Here is a 17474-nt window from a genome sequence, read left to right as displayed (position 1 = left end):
AATGTTGTTTTTTTAAATCACTATGGTTAAAATTGACCAAATTATCTTCATAAAGAATTGAAAAATTACAATAAATGCTGATTCTTAAAAATTAACAACACCGTTTTTTTTTCTGCGACTAATCACTGTGATTTAACAATTTATTAATACATGTTTAATTATAAGTAAAATATGCTCACAGTGTAAATGGATAAACATAAGTACGTAGGATTTACACAATGCGTCTACACGTAAAATGCGAAAATAAAGAATTATTATTATTTTACATAAACAACTTATACAGGAAAATGTAGGCTCGGCTTTGCAGGAACAATCAAACAACAATATGTATGCTAGATTAAGATATTATAAGAGAAATTCAAATGAAAAATACTTTGAATATTACGTGGATTGGGAAAATTGAGTTAGAAAATGTGAATCTAATTTGGTAAAACTATTCAAATTTTAAAATTATTTACTCAGTCACAATTGACATACAAAACTTAATTATCACAAATACGAGGGCTCTTTCAAAAGTACCCAACCTGAAGTAAAGATTACGATTTTTGTTTAAAAAATAACAGTGGTCGAAAGTACCAAACTTAAAAAGTTTAAATTTTATGTTCAAACGTTGTTCGGTATTTGTTTTACAGCCATCAATAATAAATGCTCTCTATGAATTTATAGATATGAACAAAATTGGTCATTGGTGATATAATACTTTAATTTGAAAGGTCTAACCAATATCAAAACTGAGATAGATTTTACTTTGGAAGAGTCCGCTTCTTTGTTAACAACAATAAAAATTGGGTGACAGATTTTAAACGAGGCCGTACGAGCTGCCGAGACAAACAACACACTAGTTGACCTAAAGATAACCACGCTAGAAATAGTGAAGAAAATTCACAGAACGATTTAGCCTTTTCGGATTATTTTCTCCTTCCAAACTTGAAAAAAATACTTGTTAGTAAAATATTTACTGACAATAAAGAGGAGTATGCGGTTAACGTCTATTTTGATGTGTTAAACGGTTCGCACCATTTATGGGTTTAACGTGTATGGAAGCTATTAAAGAAAACTAGGTAAAGCTAGGTTAAGAAAACTAGGTAAAGCTAGGTAAAGAAAACTGGATCTAAAAGAAAATTATGTATGTTGGAAATACATGTATTTTTCCTATTTTTTTGTGTTTCTGGGACTACCCTCGTATTCAATTTTTATTTGTAGTGAAGTCTTTGTTTTTCTGAATATTAAAAAAATATATATTGACATACTAAATTGGCTTAGGTTTGATATATTGACTGTTGTTTTCCAAAATAAAATAAATATTGTGATTTCTGTCAACTTATGCCCTCATTCAGGGACAAAACTCAAGGTGGGGAAAATAAATTCTTCTATCCTTTTCAACAAGTTTTTCAGATTAGAATGTACTTTCATCGCCTTGAATTTAGTCTCTGAATTAGTGACCCTGACAAACACTAACGACGCCGACGCCGACGCGCGATGGGCGATGGGCAAGATGGGTTTAGTTTCTATTACCGATGACTTTCGTGCAAAATAAATATGCTAGCAGATATTTTGTAATTCAAACCAGTTTTGAAGAAATAAATTAAAAATGTGAAAATCTGTCAGTCTCAATCACAACAGTACATTCAAAAGTCGTGTCAATTCTGAAGAATCTGAACCCCTCTTATTAGACAATTTAAACACAAATAATGACGAGAATGATGTCAAGAACCATCTACAAAGGTTCTCTGTTATTAGTTTCTGCTACACTCACACGGCGGTGCGGCGCGTACATATTATCTATCTTCATACAAACATAGGTATATATTATATTATATGGGTAATGTACAAGAAAGTTAGTAAGCATGAGCGTGTACAGGGTTGACATTTACAAATTTGTCTTAGAAATTAATATAAATTTATTTCGCCATATGAATTATACATAAATATAAAAAAACAGAACGTCTTTATTAATTTTGACTTACTACTATAACACCTAGCATTGATAAAATCAGTAATTTTAACTTATGTAGACAGGTAGACTGCGGTAATTGATTTATTTAACCCCTTTAAACCGGAGTTAATTCTTGTGTAGAGGTAGATAAAATATATTTTCACTTCTGTATATACTAATGAAATATTTTAGCATTTTTTATCTTTAATACATGCATGTATATATAAACTATTAACATTAGTTTTCAATGGAAACTGGGTCTAAACTTACAAAATTCATGAAATACTTTTTATTATATCGAAATATATTTATATATTCAATCAAATTGCCAGAAATAGAGATTCTAGTAATAAGAATACACACTCGCTGCTATTGAATGTAGATTATTATTAAATTTCCTTTGACATTTATCTTAAATTTAGAATGAACCCCCGGGCTGAAGGGGTTAATGAATTTTCAAAAATAAATACACAAATTAGTACAATTATAATAATAGAGAAATATCACATACTACAAATGGATTTAGAATAAATAAAAGTATTTTCAAAATCAATATGGATATTTGTGGAAATATTTGTAGTATTCATAGACAAATTTTAAAAAGAACTTTAAAAAAAAATACGTGACTAGAAAAACGCAACATGTTTGTCGTTGACAGTTGTGACGTCAAGATTCGTAATGATGTTCCAAACTAATTTGAGTGGCCAGGAAAAATGAACATAAACCATGACGTATTAGGGGCGTGGCCAATGGAATGACCGCTATGCGGGAATTGAAAATATAAAAATATTTGTTTTGCTACTTATATAATAAGCAAAAATTTATTTTTTTTACTAGGTAGTATTTCATAGATCTTTATTACTTTAAAAATGCAAAAAAACTGACATTTCTCTATTATGTAAGTTATGGTGAAACGGGTAAAAAAAATATTCTGTTAGCACCTCTCAAATAATCCAATGATCTGTTATTAAGGGGTAGACGAAATACATATGTTCGCATGAATATTTATGATTTAACTATTGTTATAAATGTAATACAAGTAGTCACAGCCTTGAATAACAAATGGAGGAAGTCTGAGATACTCCGTTAAACAAAATAAGTTCGACCTCTCGAAATGCGAGTCTGTCCAGCACTAGATCGACTCGAGTCCCGAATAATAGTCGCACCAGAACATTCCGCACAGTTGGGGAGACACATGATCGCTTCGGGTGCAGGCGGGTTGCCGTCAGCGTGACGCGCGGACGACGGAAGAGTCGCGCGGGACGCAGGCGGTAGCCCGCAGCTCCCGCTGGCGCCGCCCCGCGGTCGAGGGAGCGAGCGCGTCACCGACGAAGGAGGCCGCTCGGCGAGAATATCGGGCATTGCGAACCGAAGTTTTTCCCAAAATCTTTTCTCACCCCAGTAAAACACATCGTGTGAACGCAAATATCCTAGAAGTTCCGCATCTAAATTAATTGCGCTAATCTTAGTCGTTAAAATGAAAACTATTTTATTATTATTTAAAGATAAATTTTTCGATTTGAATGTAGATAACAACGATAGCCGTAAATCGTGACTTGACCATTCTAAAGTCAAAAAATTGACTGTCAAAATAATAACGATTCTTTTAGAAACATCTGCGCTACGTGAAATCCTGTCAGCCAAATATGAGTTTTCTGACAAGACAACATGTACGTCTCTATAATGCAAGCACAGAGAATAGCCAGATTGTTCCATTTCTCGCGATATGTCGTTGGTCACAAAACGTTCGTCCTTAATACTGTAAATGAGATATGCGTCGTACATTTTTTCAGACATCATATCGGCCACATTAGATAATGTGTTTTCTTTAAATAATCGAACGCCGTATCGAGAATGAACCCACAAGCGAACATCTTGCCGAAACGCGTAAATTAAAGCCCCCAATACGCACACTGATATTATCAAAGTTATGAGAGCGGCGAATACGGAAACAATATTTTGACCGAAAAATATGGGCTCTGTGAAAACATCTCTGTGTTTGATGGATGTTGCGAGAGAATCCTCCATTAAACTGCCGCAGCGATTCAAGACGGAGGATATGGTTTCCCTCTCGAGAATATTATCGGAACAATACATTTTTTCCGGGTCTCCGGGGTTAGTTCGCAGCCAAGAATCTAGCTGCGCAATACTGTGGCAATCACAGGACCACTTGTTACCTTCTAAAGACACATGCGCCAGACTTCCTGATGATGATGCGAGAAGCTGCCAGGGATAAAAATTTACAATTTTATTTTCATCCAGTGTCAGAATTTCTAAATTTACCATCGACTTAAATGTGTCATTTCCAATATACGATATTTTATTGTGATCTAGATATAGTTCGTTTAAATTGTACAGTTGATCAAATTCATCGCCTTTAAGCTCTTGTATATTATTGTTTTCTAAATGTAAGATTTTTAACGAGTCAACACCTTTGAACGTTCTGTTATGAACACTATAAAGATCAGTATTATTCAACAGTAATACTTGGAGTTTCTTCTTTCCTATAAAAACATGACTCCCTATTTCATTCAATTTATTTCCATCTAAATAAATTTCAGAAGCATCCATTGGAATTCGAGTAGGAACCGAAGTATAGCCAGCATTAGAACAGTCTACAATATTAGAAGTCCATGTGAGGTCATGATAACACGAACAGTTTTTAGGACAAGTCATTTCGCAGTCACAAGCATCAAAATCACAACAATGACATAATGCAAAACAGTGAGCTTCGTACCCGCATAAAAAATGAGAAGACTCGAGTTCTACTACGCGCTTGGTAATCGATCGTCTAAAATGCGCTAAAGAGCAAAATACTGTCTCCAAATCACTTACCCGGGGGTACTGACGTGTGTGCGCTAGTTGGTTAATTCTTTGTAACCATTCCATGGAACAATCGCACAGGAAAGGATTTCCACTAATATAAAATTCCGGGATTTCCTTTCCGCTTTCGACCAAACTAAGTGCCAAAGCCCCTATGTCTAAAGATTGTATCATATTATCATACAGAGTTACTTTAATGAGATTTTTTTTGTTGACAAATGTCGCTGTTTGGACGGATTCAATGATATTATTATCTAAATACAAATGCTCTATTGTATGCGGAATAACGTTCGGTTTAATAATATTTATTTTATTAAAACTTGCATCCAATATTTTTAAACCACGTGGACAAATATTAATACAATTTGGAAGATATTTAAGGTTATTACTGTTTATGTTGAACCATTGAATATTAGGGGGTAAGTCCTCATAGCGGAATATATCTATTTTATTATCTGACACATTTAACCAAACGAGAGAAGGTAACTTTTCAAAAATGCCAAATATTTCGTGAATGTAATTATCATCTAAACGAATAGCTTTTAATGACGGGTTTGAATCAAATGATTTTTTTTCAATATAATTAATTTTATTATCCGCTAAATTTAACACTTGTAATGCGGGTAAGTTTAAGAAATTCGATGCAAATATTTTAGAGATTTTGTTTCCAGCTAAACGCAAACCATATAGATGTTCGAGTAGTCCAAATGACGAGTTATCTAAAATACTTAATTTATTTTCCCCCAAATCAAGAGATTTTAAATTTCGCAATTTTCTTATTGCTTCTGGGATTGATTCCAAAACGTTTGCATTTATCACTAGATCTTCTAAATTTGATACGTTTTCAAATGTTTTTGGATGGATATGTGAAACGTTATTATGGTCGATATAAAGTTGATTTAAAACATATAATTTAGAAAAATGATTTTCCGCTAATTGCGTTATTTTATTTTGAGATAACGTCAAAGCGTGAAGATTTTTTAAGTCATCAAAAGCATCTTCGGCTATATTATAAATTTTATTATTTTCTAAATTTAGAATTTGTAAGCTGTATAGATTTTTGAAAATGAGAGAATCTAAGGAAGTGAGAGAATTTTGTGATAATCTTAAAACGATCATTCTTACAAGACTGGAAAATAAACCATTGGGTATGTATTTGTTAGTTAATTCGTTTTTGGATAAATCCAATATCTGTAGCTGATTAAGTTCATCGAATGATCCTGATTCTAAATTGTACAGGGAATTATTTTTTAAATAAATTTGCTTGACGTCTTTACAGTTACTAAAAAGTGCACTAGGAAAGGAAGACACACAATTACTCGATAAATTAAACACTTGTAATGCTGCAAGACTGCTGAGTGCCTTTTCTCCAATAGAAGATATTGCATTGTTTTGAAGGTAAAGTGCCGTTAACGACCGCAAACTGAATAAACTGTCACTCTGAATGTTAATGATATCATTCCAAGATATATCTAGTTCCTCTATTGCTGAATTGCATGCGTTGATGTTTCCATGGTCGGCAAATCCACAATGCTTGATGTCTTGAATACGATTACTGCTCAAATTCAAACTTTTTAGAACTTGAAGTGGACAAAAAACTTCAGTTGGCACAGTCCATATGTTATTATTAGAGAGATCCAACTGCTTGAGTTTACTCAAGCCCCAAAAACTATCATTTGAAAGTTCTAAAGTCATAGATGGCCAATCATTATTGTGCGTTTTGAGAGAAAGATGTTTAAGCTCAAACAAATTGGCAAATGTCTTTGGTGGGACGTGACGAATTTTACAATATTCAATTTTTAACTCGTCCAAACTTTGTATATTTGACAAAAAATCCGAAGATTCATTATAAGTTATAAGAGAGCTTTCAAAAAAAATAGCCTCACTACAATAAAGGTGAAGTATAGTAAAATTAAGAACGTGTAGTGAAGAAAACTTTGTACCGTTAATTGTTCTGAGATTACATTTCAAAGCGGGTCCCCTAATTTCACATTGTCTATTTAGGTCGTAACCCGATGAAAATTGTAGCAATAAAAAACACAGGAAAAGTCGAACCACTAGCGATATCCACACTCTTAAAAAGCACATTATTTGTTCATCTATCATAATAACTCAGAACAAATATTTTGTAGGTTTTGTTGTTAGGGACACTAATATTGATTCGCGTGATTTTATTTATCAATACACTATTCTCATGACTTTATTTGCTAGTTTAGCAATCACTCGACAGCAGAGCGGAGTTATTGCAACAAGTTTCGTTGCGATAATATTTCTAGGGTGATATCAGCCGGAGCCCAGCGAGCGGTCGGATACACGGCTCTCGGCTGACTGGCTGAGCATCGCGGCGCCTGCTTCCGGCGCCTGGCGTCGGCGTCGTCCGCCACCCCCGCCCCCACCACTTCCCACTATATTTGTTACACGCTCGTGCAACAGTTATTTAAGGTATTCAATAGGAGAGGTTCGTTTGTTGAATTAAAAACACAAACTCAAATTATACGAATGATAATACAAAAAATACGAATAGGGGTAGAAAAATAAAAACAATACAAGATTTGTAAATACAAAAATTTCTATTAAAATTTTGGTAAGATATCAAAAATTAATACTTAAAATAGATCGAGTTCTACAGTTATTTCTTTTAATGTTCAAGAGTGTATAATATGACGCGTTTCGTCTTGTTAGAACATAATCAAACTAAATTAATTTAATTAATATGATTGTATATTTATATTCTGTTTTTCATTTTATATCTTATCAGTTTTTATTATTATTATTATTATTTTTATTTTTATTCTCATGTACTCGTTTATTCAAAATTATATAAATTTGAATAAATAAACAACTATAACAGTGTAAGTCACTCTCCAAGCACAAGTTCAAGTTTTTTTTTTTGGAGAGTTACAGTTATAACATTTACTAGATGTATTAAAGTAGATTTGTATAGAATAAAAAAACTTATACCATTTATGAAATAAATTGATTATTAATAATAATACAAAAATAAATGCTTTTATAAGGAATTTCTTTATAAATATAATTCTTCTGTACGTGTGATGTCACTGAACTCTTCCTAAACGTCTCAAACTTATTTACGTGCGGTTTTCAACGAAATATGGACCTTTGCGCTGCACGTGTTCAAAGATATTGATTTTTTAAATCTAATCTGCAAAAAAAAGTGAGAAGCATAAATCTTTTTTCATAGACCTACCGGAGTTGTATTCGATAAGAATGCACGTAAAAAAATGGAATGATATTGTTTTTTTTTGTGTTTAAAAATTTTGTTTTTGAATGTTTGTACACAACATAGGCTTTTTATGGATCCCAATTAGATTTTTTTTCTTCAGTTCTTTATAATTACTTCCTATTTATTTCTTTTTACTGGATTTTTAGTAATACTAAAATAATATTAACTGACATTCAATACATTTTTGAAAATTGCATTCATAAATACAGTGCACCCCTGTTGGTGAAAAGACCAGAGTTTGACATTTGCAAAAAGAATTCTATATTTGAAAATTAATTATTTCATGTTTTGGAATTTCACTATAAACAAGTACATACCTAGGTACCTGCTTAAATTCAATATTTGAATATAAATGATGTTTAGTTTTGTAATTCAATCATAAACAAGTACCTTTTTATCAATGAAAATCTTTTTCTCTTAGTCCGGACAGTTTTTGCTCACATTCACAACACAATCAGGCATTTTTGTTTTCACTTCTTTTAATTTTGAATTAAATGTCAAATTCACGTCAAAACCCGGCTGGCTGTGAAAGAATTACTAAATCGCATTTGATTTGAGTAAAGTGTAATAATTTAGAGGGCTCTGGGTAAAGCGATATCTGAATTTTCTTCATTTATATGTATTCCCGTATTTCCTCTCTTGATCTTGAAACCAGAGCAGCAATTTTTGCACGATTTTGATTTAAGCACGACGAAAACTCTTAGCCAATCACCTGAGGAGATAAAATGAAAAACTAACCTTTATTACAAATGTGTTAATGGCTCAAAAAAGGCGAAAATGTTTTAATAACCAAATGTTTGAGTAGGTCCCTGGATGGTTCAAATTCACCCGGTAAGTGGCGCTGCGATCTCAATGTCAAATGTCACTTAGTACAAAGTTAATTGAAAATTGTATTTTTTAGAGATTTTACGTTTGCTGAACCAGCTAATAGCAGGAAAGCCGACGTTTGGGCAGGACAACGTCTGTCGGGTCCGCTAGTATATGTTTATAAATACTTTATTATTAACATAATTGCTGTAGAATGATAAAGGTGCACAATGGTGCTAATAGTTTACGGGGGGTATTTAACAAGCATTTAGGATTTCTAAATAAACCAAGATCTTTATCTTGGTTTTTTTAGAAGACCTTTAATTAAAAATCAATTAAGGTACATTTTTTATTGTTTCAGCATTTTATTTGTGGCAAAACCTTTTGAATTTATTTAAAATAAAGCACTTTGTAATTTTTATCACATAATAGTTTAATATATGATGACACTATAAATTTCACGTACTATTAATTAAACTTAAATATAAGAGTATTGCCAGATTGCTACTTAGGTACTGATAGGGTTGGGTGGAAGGGGCCAGGCAATGTGCAGTGGAGGACAGGCGCGTCCCGTCCATAGATACTGTGGATGCGGCGCATCTCTTGAAAATTAAAAAATAATATGAATTTTACAAAAAAAACATTATAAATACGAGATAAAACCTTCAAATATGTATTCCTAAAATTCTCACTGAGAACGTTTGGGTGCACGTGATTCAAACAATATCTTCAGTATACATACCTAGCTACATATGCGTATTTCCTATACCAACGTACGTACTGAATATCTAGGTATCTTGTTTTTAATAGTATTTGTTGTTTACGCGGGATGCTGCTTGTCGAGTTGAGTCAAGTTCCCATAGCAATTGTCCAAATTTTCGCGCATGCGCTTTAGGTTCATAAGGTTTTAAATTTCTCTTTCAAGACTCGAGAGATGAGAAGTATCCAACTTGTGTAGTGCAAAGAAAAAACCACTCTAATAACGTTTATCATAAAGTTTGAAGTAGCGCATAATTGACACTTGGCCAAAATTTAAGAACGATTGTCTCGGGTCTTGTTTTAGGTATTTTGATGTTTATATTATTTATATCTTTTTTACACCTACGGGGACCGTCTTGGAAGATCATCGATGGCGATCCTCTAGCTTTGTTCGGTGGAACTAAAGCTAGGGTTCCGATAACACCGTTTTCCTAGGAAACCACACTCTAGTCACCGTTACGACGGCTGTCCACCGCATCACCGTTCACTACGGCCGTTAAAATACAGGCACCGCTGTCCTAGGAAACCCTAGCTTAAGGGACGCGGAATTGAAGTTGGATGAGGCGAGAGTGCGGGCTAACGGTAAGGTCTCCCGGAGGCGTCTAGTGATGTCCACATGCTCCAATTAGGAGCGGAAAAAGAAGATGAAAAGAAGAAAATTTACAACTTCACCTCTAGACGCGCCTGTGCTCTTTCAATTTATTGATAGTCAACTATAAATTATTATTACTCTAATGGACAACTCAAAAAGCGTATTAAATCATTCTGAATAAATCTATTGAAATAAGAAACATGGTGGTTTTTTGTCAGCATCCTTACTGATAAAAGTCGTCGCACGTGCCTGGTGGAGGGAATAGGGTATTTGTAGTCTGTTTATATCATTTTGATTTCCTGTTGCCCATAGTAGTTGCAAAGAACATATTTTAGTTTCTACATAATTCGTACATTATTTTTTTTTCCGTTTTTGGAACAAAGTTTTTGATTTAAAATAAAAGACTCGATAATTTCGCCACTTTGCTAATTCAATTCTTGATATGAATTGTCCATGTCGATTGTCTGTCTATTGTTAGTCCTAAGTATTTAAAATGTTCAATTTCAGTTAATCGTTCATTATTTATGTAAGCACCTACTAGATGACATTTTTTTCAATATTCAAAAGGGATAATATTGCATTTTTTTCATTAAGTGCAATAAAGTTTGTGTTTGTCCATTTAGTCAATATAGTAAAGTCTTCGTTTATGTCACTGTTTGTTAATACGTCAGTTTGGTTTTTGTAGAATCGTCCAATGTCGTCGGCATACATAATAATTTTTCCTTTAACCCTTAGCACCACACGCTATTTCTGGCCACGCATCAACACACGTGGGGGAACATGGTCCCCCAAAAGGAAAAATCATATTAATCAGTACTTTTTTTTATCACTAGACCGGTTTTTTTTACGAAATAAATTTAATACGTTTTATGAATGTTATAAGAGTATTTATTTATGACGCGAAACGTAAAAATAAAAATTTCTAATGTCAAGCAAAACAAGTTACAAAAAACACGTTAAATTTTAAGAGTTAACTTTAGAAAGCAGTTATGTATTAAAATTAGGAATAAAAAAATAAATCAAGTCTTTTTTGTAGTTATCTTAAAAATTACAAAACGCATGCATATAAAAATATATAAAAATACTCAAACATCTAAAATCACAAGGGGAATGCACATAGTACTTAGTAAATATAAAATATCATTCAATTTAAGGAACCTTATTTCAATCTTAATATTTTTGTTAAAATAATGTTTAAAGCCTAATTTTTATTTTTCCTGGCATTTGACATATATTTTTACGTCTACATAATGATTACGACACACATTCTTCATTTGAATTTTTGGAGCGCACTCTTGGAGTGTTGCTGTCTTTGAGTCGTGGGCACAAATGACAGTGCGATTTATTAAGTCTCTTATTTTGGCTCGGTCCTTGTGCAGGTTGATCTTCAAGTAGCTCAACTTCAACCCCACGGAGAAACTTGTTTCCAAACACCATGTTTCCAATGGAGACATTTCATTCTTGGCTCAAAAATGTCCTCATTCACGTTTTCTTTACAGTGTACAGTCAACAGATCTTCTATATGCTGAAAATTCAATTTTTTATCCAAAGTGTGCCACAAACCTACAAAAACAAATAACAAAGTAAATGAAACTACAAATAAACAAACGGAATTACACTCGTGAGGGACTAAGGTCCCCCATTGACTCGTACCTCTCAAACTAAGCACAGTAGCCGGGCGCGCGTTCACTCCTCGCAATACTTTGGGCGGCACTGGAAATACACGAACACTCAACCGTGCTACTTTTCAAACACTTAAAATATTGTCTTAAATGTAATTGGTGGGGAAGCCTACTCCTCCATGTGTGGTATTAAGGGTTACAATTGTGCAGTGACAAGTCATTAATATATAAAATACATGTCAAAAGTGGACCCAAAATAGATCCTTGTGGGACTCCAAAATTTACTGTTTGTATTTTACATTTTTTTTTCATTAACTCTTGTGTGGCTGTGATGTCACACTAGTCGACATAGGACACAAGACTTGATATATCACTCTTATTTAAAAAAAAAAATAATTTGTATTTTTTGTAATCTTCAAATGGACATTTTCAAACCCGATTTGCAAAGTAAAATTTGTACAACTATGCTAAATGTTAATACAAAAAATATTCATCCTTGCTACGCGAAGAATGAATGTCCACTAATTCAGCAACACATCTATACAGATACCTTATACAAGAGAGAGCACGAAGATAGAAGTCATAACAAGAAAGATAGAGACGCTGCTCTGCGGCGGGTGTTGTCTAAAACAGATTTAGTCTTCAGTCGGTTGATGACAGTGATAAGGGATGCGCACGCGTAACATGAGCGGCGTATTTGTGATTTTTATTTTATTTTGCTGTAACAGCGCTAAATTATATGCTTTCCGCATAAATTATGAAAAAGGAATTATTAAACATAATGTTTCCATGTTATTTTTTTTTTCAAATGTCTGAACTTTAGAATATTCCGTCTTTTACTAGTGGTAACACGATGTTACATCACCGCGCGCAAAGTGATTATTTACCACAGTCTTTTAAGAGTTAACAAAGGTATACTACTTTCGATTTGTTAAGTACGATTTTAATAGTTTGTATTCTTGAGATTTTACTCAAATATCTTTTTTTATCATGGTCTCAAGATGTACCGTATCAAAGGCTTTTTTAAAATCCAATATTTTTTTATTTAAAAAAAAAAAAAAATATTGATAAACCCTTACGGGTTACATACATTTAACAAAATGTTTTCACTTTCAAAATTCACATTCTACTGTTAATAATAATATTTTTAACATCTTTTGTAAAGGTTGTCGGAGTCTTTTGTTTAGTTTTGTCTGGTAGTTTATTGTATAATTTCAGTCCATGGTTTATAAGTCTCGATTTTCCTTTGTTTTCTTGAAAACCACGTTGGTTTAAGCATACGATGTTGAGATTTTTTATATGACCCATTAATCGTTTAAGAATAATATATTTTTCGAAGATTTTATGAAATACAGTTAAAGTTACCGTTTGATCTCCTCCTTTAAATATAAGAGTTATTCTTGCAGTTTTGAATTCTTGCAGGTAGTTTGTACCTGTCTGCTGATAATATTTGATATTTCTTCTCTACATCACTTGTTAAAATCCAAAGTTTTATATTTATTTCTTTTATTCTTTGAGCTGAGTGTTATTTTTTTCCAGAATTGAAATTTTTTATTATTTTCCAAAGTTTAATGCTGCTGCCTTCTGCTGATTTTATATAATTATGGTAATACTGTTTTTTTGATTTTCTGATTTCATTTCTGATTTTTTTTAAAATATCTTTTAGTTCGGTTACAAATTGACTGTTATTTCTTTCTTCAATCATTTGTTTATTTACTTGATTTTATATTTTTTGAAATATGATTTTAGTTAGCCAACCCTCCTTTATTGACATTGTAAAGTTTTTCACCTTGGTTTTTGTGTTCTTTTTTATTTTGTTTTCAATAATGTCTTATCACTGTTTAAAACGATTAACTTCTTATATTTTTTTTCATGAGATTTCTTTTTAATTTGACGTAATCTGTTATTTCTAGGATGTATTTTTGTTTGGCTATTATATTTGTCTTTATCGATCTAATCTATCGACATTTATCTTTATTTAGATAGAATTCTCTGTGATCACTTAGTAGAGTGTCTTTGTAGTCTATAATTTATTTAACTTCGATATAATATTTGTTAATACATGATCAATAATTCAGTTTTCTCCTCTGTGATTCCATGTTGTATAAATATAACAAATGTCAAGTGAAATTTCGTTAAAAATTATATAGTTATTAGATATTGGGCTTTTACATAATCATTTGTTAGTACAGCAAGTGTACAACAAGTGCCTAAACAAGGGCACTTTTGGTGCAGCTTGGGAGAGGCAAAGGCTTGTCCTGATCCCCAAAGCCAACAAGCTGCCTGGCCCGTTGGTATACAGACCGGGGAAGGTGCTGGAAAAGATGATCCTCCAGAGACTTCAGCCGTGCCTGGAGGCAGGACTCTCACCTCTGCAGTATGGTTTCTGACCGGGACGGTCGACGGTTGACGCAGTGGCCGACGTGGTGGGACACATTCGTAGAGACTTTGAAGGAAGCGTAAAGAGGAGCTGTTATACTGTGCTGGTGGCACTCGACGTGCAAAACGCGTTTAACTTCGCGCGCTGGGATGCGATTATCAGAGCGCTAGAGATGGACGTTGGTGCACCTGACCACCTAGTCCGACTGATCCGGGATTATTTTGGGGGAACGCTTACTTACAGTGATCCCGGACTGAAGGAAGGGGGGCAGACGTAGAGCGTGACTGCAGGTGTCCCACCGAGATCGGTCATTGGCCCTTCCCTGTGGAACGTTATGTATAACGGGCTTCCATCTGTTTGATGGATTCTTCAAAACATAGACCAGGGCTTCTCTGGTTTTTGGAGTTCCGCCTGAAACACGGAGCACATATCACAGACTTTCAACTTTCTCGACGGTAGCTCTCTGACGTACATGACGTACTCTGAAGGTACAAAGACTGCACTCTCTTTGCCGTCCTAGAGACTGCCATCTGTGTAGATGTTCAATTCTTCTTGAGCCGTCCCAGGCAGAACCTGATCATCGTAGCAGTGATCTATCGGATAGCGCTCCGCTGGATGAGGAAGTGAGAAAAAGTTTCCCACTCCCTGGTAAAATCTGTCCTGCGGCTTGCCGACTTGTCTTGCAAGGTGAGGTTCTTGTTCACCATGAGGTATGAGCATAATATGATGCTTCTGCAAGCTCCCTGATTCTAGGATTGAGTGGCATGAATCCACTCAAAACCTGGGCCTGCGTTCAGTTTTTGCCAGTCGACTTTCTTGTTGACCTTGAACCACATGCTTGAGGCGTACGTAATCAGATCAGGTCAGGTCAACAAAGGTCAGGTCAGCAAAGTTCAGGTAAGCATAGGTCAGGTCTGCAAAGTTTAGGTCAGCCTTTGCTGACCTTTGTCAGGGGTCAGCAAAGGTCAAGGTCAGGTCAGAAAAGGTCAAGGATCAGCGGAATTTGATTGGTTCGCTCAACAAAGGTCAGGAAAAGTCAGGTCAGCAAGAGTCAGGTCTGCAAAATTTAGATCAGTGAAGTTCAGGACAGCAATGGTCAGGTTATTAAAGGTCAGGGGTCAGCAACGTTAAGGTCAGCAATGGTCAGGTCATCAAAGATCAGAAGTCAGCAAAGGTCTGATCAGGTAAGCAAAGGTCAGATTAGTTCATTGAACAAAGGTCAGCAAAGGTCAGGTCATTAAAGTCGGTGTTAAAAAAGGTCAGGACATCAAAAGTCAGGGGTCAGCAAAGGTCAGGTCAGCAAAGTTAAAGTCAGCAAAATCAAGGCCAGCAAAGGTCAAGTCAGGTGAGTAAAGGACAGCAAAGAAAGATCGGTTCACATAGCAAAGGTCAGGAAAAGTCAGGTCAGCAAACTTCAAGTTATTAAAGGTCGGAAGTCAGCAAAGTTAAGGTCAGCAATGGTCAGGTCATCAAAGGTCAGGTCATCAAGGTCAGGGGTCAGCAAAGGTCAGGTAAGTTCACTTGGCCAAGGTCAGCAAAGGTCAACAAAGTTTAGGTCAGCAAAGGTCAGGTAATTAAAAATAAGGGGTCAGCAAAGGTGAGGTCAGCAATGGTCAGGTCAGAGGTTTTAAATAAATTTTTTTAGTCATTAATTTATTCTTTTTATTATTATTATTTTTTTAGGTTAGGTTAGGTTAGGTTAGGTTAGGTTAGGTTAGGTTAGGTTAGGTTAGGTTAGGTTAGGTTAGGTTAGGTTAGGTTAGGTTAGGTTTTTTTTTTTTTTTTTTTTTCTTGGTTGTGTTGCATTGTTTTTCCCTTGCTTATTATTTATCAAGGTGATATATTTGTGCTGTTTTTAGTGTTAGTGCTTTGTGTATGATTTTACGTGTAAGTGTTTGTGTACTGTCAATTAGTTTACAATCACATCAAAAGCACTAACACAAATACATGTGTCGGCGCCCCCGAATGCGACTATACTTGTTTGTGTTATGTATTTTGTTATTTGTGTTCGTTTTTATGTGAGTCATTTTGCGTGTTTGTGTTTTGTGTACCTATCTCTGTTTTCATGGGCTAGTTTCGCTTTCCGACATTCGTCCAAGTGTTAAGGGAACCTTGAGAAACCTTAACAGGAAAGGGAGGTATCTGTGGAGAAATTTTGATTAGTTTACATTTTAATATTGTTATTATCACAGAGGTTAGGTTAGGTTAGGTTAGGTTAGGTTAGGTTAGGTTAGGTTAGGTTAGGTTCTCTCTAACACCTTTCCCAACCCGTCCAGCATGCAGAGAGGTCTGTATGCAGACGGGCCCGGTGGTTTGTTGGCCTTGGGAATCAGGACCAGCCTTTGCCGCTTCCAGGGTGCGCCGAAGATGCCCTCATTGAGGCACTTATTGAACACGTCGAGCACCTCACCGGAGAAGTTCTCAGCGACCACCCGTACCACCTCGTTTGGAATTCCATCGGGTCCTGGTGCCTTGCCATTTTTCAATCGCCCGACAGCCAGGGATAGTTCTGCCCGAGTGAAAGGTGGTGGTCGGGTAGACTCCTCTAGTGAGTCATCCAACGCGTCCCCCCTCATCGGGCCATGATCAGGGAAGAGTTTCCCTACCACGGCTCGCACGTTCTCCGGCTCGCTGAGGAACGGGTCAAAGACGCGGCCACGCAGTTTCTGCCGCACAAGTTTGTACGGCAGCCCCCACGGGTCCGCGTCGATCAGTTCACATAGTTCCAGCCAGCACCGTTCTTTGCTCTCTTTAATTTCCTTTTTTAAGGCATTTTTTGCATTTTTGAAGAAGACTCTTCTCTCCGAATCTTCCGGGCGTCTTTGCGCCCTCCTACTGGCGGCGAGACACGCCCGCCGGAGGCCAGCTATAGTGTCGTTCCACCAATACACCTGCCTCCCGCGGGGCCCGCCACCCCGCTTTGGCATAGAGGCGTCGCAGCCCCTAATTATAGCTGCAGTCACCTTAGTGACTGCTTCCTCAGCGGTGTCCTCAGGACGTAGGTCAAGTTCCTCCGCGATGGCCTCGGATAGGACGTCAGCTCGAAGTCGCTTGACACTCCATCCGATTGGCGAAGGGTCAATCTGGCGGCTTCCACCATTCATAAGCTGAAAAGCTATATAGCGGTGGTCGCTCGCCGAATAGTCATCTGTCACCTTCCAGCCTTTGATCTTTCCTATTGTCGTCTCATCGGCGAAGGTAACGTCGATGACTGACCGGGATGCGCCTCTTCTAAAAGTCGGCGCATCTCCAACATTCGCCGTATGTAGACGCAGAGAGGCCGCTAAAGCGCCGAGAATCTGCCCTCGTCG

At 35.6% G+C, this 17474-nt stretch overlaps 1 pseudogene across 1 annotated transcript; it reads right to left on the bottom strand.

The window, feature by feature from the left end:
* Positions 1-3022: 3022 nt before the first annotated feature.
* Positions 3023-6527, bottom strand: LOC148283770 (toll-like receptor 6 pseudogene; annotated as a pseudogene). Its single transcript, XR_015825509.1, has 2 exons — positions 3901-6527; positions 3023-3366 (listed from the first exon to the last, which is right to left on the bottom strand). The product of XR_015825509.1 is annotated as a toll-like receptor 6 pseudogene (transcript).
* Positions 6528-17474: the final 10947 nt, after the last annotated feature.

Source organism: Micrasema longulum, unplaced genomic scaffold (genome assembly GCF_059751315.1).
Source record: "Micrasema longulum isolate JH-2025_06_02 unplaced genomic scaffold, ASM5975131v1 h1tg000199l, whole genome shotgun sequence".
Lineage (NCBI taxonomy): Eukaryota > Metazoa > Arthropoda > Insecta > Trichoptera > Brachycentridae > Micrasema > Micrasema longulum.
This window is presented reverse-complemented; position numbering and strand designations above follow the sequence as displayed.